This window comes from Schistocerca nitens, chromosome 4 (genome assembly GCF_023898315.1).
Source record: "Schistocerca nitens isolate TAMUIC-IGC-003100 chromosome 4, iqSchNite1.1, whole genome shotgun sequence".
Classification (NCBI taxonomy): domain Eukaryota; kingdom Metazoa; phylum Arthropoda; class Insecta; order Orthoptera; family Acrididae; genus Schistocerca; species Schistocerca nitens.
In genome coordinates, this window is record NC_064617.1 from 696919775 (window position 1) to 696923980 (window position 4206).

Here is a 4206-nt window from a genome sequence, read left to right on the forward strand (position 1 = left end):
GGCGGCGCTCGCCCTCTGTCCTTTCGACGCACTTCTCACACTTACCCTCGGGACCATTTAAACCCGATGGTGCATAGCCGCGACGCTCGCTACGCTTCTCACTGACGTTCCTTGCGAAACTCAATGTGTCGGTACGCCGGAACCCAGTTTTACGTCGCCGCTCGGGCGAGCGAAGTAACACGAGTGAATTCACGCTGTCAACCGCCTATGCAGACCATTCCGTATATCGAGTCCTAAAGTGTCATGTGTAATACGCGTCTGTTTCGGTGTATGACAATTTGAGTTTACCGTCAGCGGAGGCTCTTGACTATCTTGTGGGTCATCACTGGTGCTGGTCACTGGAGGGTGATAGTAACATTAACTGCCTAAACATCTGTAACGCAGCTCGCTAGTACTGCGGCAGATGACGCTGAGACGGCCTTCAGTTCAGTGACAGCGCACACTCGGCCTAGCAGTCCCAGCGTGCGGCGCGCGGCGCATCCACCTGACCGCCAGCCAGGGTAAACAAGACTGAGGCAGAGCTCTCCTGGAGAGTGGCGGCCGCCCATTGAGCCCCTAATCCGGCTGTCAGCCCTCGAGTGCTCCCCCTCCCCTAGCCGGCGTTACGTGTCCCCGTCCCTGTGGGGTGGGGTGGATCGCTCGCCCCCTGCTACTGCTACTGTTCCCGTTTAGCGAGGCCGCCGCCAGGGCTGTGAAAGGAGCAGTCACAATCGGCCATTGTCCGGCCCCCAGCCACCGTAGAAGTCGCCGGGCCGACTCCCCGTTTGACTTCCCGGCCTCTGAAGTGAGCCGCCCGCACGGTCCTCCTCACTCTTCTCCGTTCCACGGGTAAGCTGAGACCGAATCTACATCTACGTGATTACTCTGCTATTCACAATAAAGTGCCTGGCAGAGGGTTCAATGAACCACCTTCATGCTGTCTCTCTACCGTTCCACTCTCGAACAGCACGCGGGGAAAACGAGCACTTAAATTTTTCAGTTCAAAAATGGTTCAGATGGCTATGAGCACTATGGGACTTAAGTTCTGAGCTCATCAGTCCCCTAGAACTTAGAACTACTGAAACCTAACTAACCTAAGGACAGCACACACATCCATGCCCGAGGCAGGATTCGAACCTGCGACCGTAGCGGTCGTGCAGTTCCAGACTGTAGCGCCTGGAACCGCTCGGCCACATAATTTTTCCCTGCGAGCCCTGATTTCTCTTATTTTATCGTGAAAATCATTTCTCCCTATGTAGGTGGGTACCAACAGAATGTTTTCGCAATGTGAGGAGACAACTGGTGATTGAAATTTCATGAGAAGATCCCGTCGCAACGAAAAAGGCCTTTGTTTTAATGATTGCCACTCCAATTCACGTATCATGCCTACGACACTATCTCCCCTATTTCGCGATAATATTAAACGAGCTGCCCTTCTTAGTACTTTTTCGATGCCATCCGTCAGTCCCACCTGATGCGGATCCCACACCGCACAGCAGAACTCCAGGATAGGGCGGACAAGCGTGGTGTAAGCCGTCTCTTTGGTAGACCTGTTGCACCTTCTATGTGTTCCGCCAATGAATCGCAGTCTTTGGTTTGTTCTACCCACAATATTATCTGCGTGATCGTTCCAATTTAGGTTATTCTCCAGTATCTGCCTTTCATCTCCTTCATTATCGTTATTCGAGCGTCTACACTTGTCTGTACTAACGCTCGCGAATGGAGGTGACTAGTCCCTTACGCTTTCGTTTTTATGTAATCGTTATTAGACACACTCTCATGTAATGCACGCCGTCATCAATGTAGATCATTGCAACGCAGTAGAGGACGAAAAGCAGGAAATCGTTCTCTATAAAAAATGGGCTACCACAAGGATCACTGTTTGCTCCTATTTAATCACTATACTTCTGACATGTATGTGACGACCTTGCAAAAATACTGCTCCATTGATGCCATGGCAAAATCGATCCAAATAAAACATCTAGACGCAGAGGTTCCATTGCCTCCGGAACGGTTGAATTATATAATGAGAGGTAATGATTGTGCCCAAATCCTGAAAAACGAAATAGGCGTTCCATCTCCGTAATTATCTTGCAGACCAGAATGAACCAGATATTATTGCGGAAGCCAAGACAAGGAGGCTGAGAAGGCCTGGTACATCTACTGAAGAGAGGAGTGATCAAGACTGAGAGAAATGTCGGAGAAGAAACCCGAAGAGCGAAGATCTGTAGGCAGACCGAAAACGAGTGTCCAAGGATCTCCAGATATTTGGAACGACGGAAGAAGATAGCACGGACAGAACGCTGCAGAGGAGGCTACATGACGAGGTGAAATACTGATTGTGGTTTGTAGGGCGAGGAGATTAAGAGTAAGTAGTCTGCCAAATCTGTAATTTCGTACTTGTAGATCTTAGTTTGTCACGTGACAAAAAATACCGAAAAAGTGAACTAAATATCTAGGGTGAACCTGAACTCCCGCGACAAAATTTTGAAGGTTGTTCAGGAAATTTTTTGAGCATTTTATTGTTAGGGCCCCTCGGTTTCTGTTGGCTCGCTACATAGTACCTGCTTTTCGCTTGATTCCTTACATCCGTTTATCTTTATTATTTTGTGTTGAAAATTTCTGCACAGTAGTGTAAATGTGGACGGTATGTGTTGCGTGTCTAGTTCAGAAACAAGCTGGTTCCATCCACTTTCGGTGTACGCTGTAGTGGATAATAAAAAAAGAAAGAAAAATATTAGAGAAGAAAAGAAAAAGTTTGAAAATGTGGGAAGAAATCGTAAGCGAAAATGGGTTTTTTAAAATCGTTAATGACCGTGGAAAAGGGGAAAAATGAAAAGCAAATCGGACTTTGTATTACAGAAAAGCTACCGGACTTCGTTATTCGGAAAAGCTATTGTTGGGGTGGTCCTTGTGGCGTTTTCGAGCAAAAGTTAAACCAATTTCCACTACAAAAATTTTTGAAAAAGAACAGAGAACAACAAAGTGTAACTGACAGGGGGAAATGGCGTAGCTTTGAGTTCGTTCTTTACCAGGTTAACATGTCTTCTTTCGTGCGGCGTCCAGGTCTTCAAAAATCTCCTTCAATTCTGCGTGAAAAGTCTGCTCCGAAATCTTGCAATCGTCCAGGAATCACTAATTTATACCAATTAAAATCATCTTGATACTGTATGCAATTTAATTTACTTCGCTACTTCCATCCTCCGAATTTCTTAACAACTTCCACAATATGTCTACACATTAAAATCAGATCAAGACTAGCTAATAAGTTTTTTTTTCACGTCTTCATCAGATCACGTCTGCCTTAAGCTTCGGATATCAAGAGACAATTGAAAGGGATAGAAAACAAAAAAAAAAGAGTTACAATTTTAGTAGTTTCTCTGCCGTCGAGCGCTCATACCGCTGCGACGGGATATTTTTTATCTGAGGGAACGAGTGTAGCGCGGCGAAATTCAAAGTCCCGCTACAACGCTGTTGAGAACAGTATTGCCCACTTCACTCTTCGGCCTCGAGTTTACATGCATTACCGTTCCGTTCTATCTCAAGTTTGTGTTTCCGGCCGTATTTGTCGTACATTAACAGTGATACTGTTCCCTCCCGCAGTGACCGAGACCACAACACTCAACTATGTACCTGGGAGAAACCGGATTCTTCCGCGTTTTACAGGCTTCAGAAATTAAGAAAATCAGCCTTCAGTTGCAAAGTAAAATTTTATTAGTTTACCAATAGTGGTATCTTCTGCAGAACCTATAAATTAACCCATACGGACATATGTTACACGTCGAAATACATCATCAGTCCAATGATTTCATATTAAAGAAAATCGTGGTACTTACAAAAATTAAATTATTTTTAACGCCAGACGTTGGCCATGTCACAGAATAAAATTAAAACAGACTACCGACGCAAAGTCATAAGATTATGTCTGTCAAAACTAAAAACATTAAGGCAAACGCTAGAGACAAGCTGTCTCAAAATTACTTGGAGCAAACGTAAATTGTAAACAAAAAGTGACGGGAAGCAGTCCTACAAATGGACAAACCTACCTATTGGTACAGTACATTAAACAATTTACCTGAGAACTAGCTAAAAAGTCAGGGCATGAAAGTTAACATTCACAGTCTGTAGCGCTTGCGCATGCGCTTGGCCGCTGGCCGAGCCTCGCCGCAGAACCGCTCGCGACGGCTAGTTTCCTTGTTGCTTACGTGTGACGTATTCCTGGCCGGC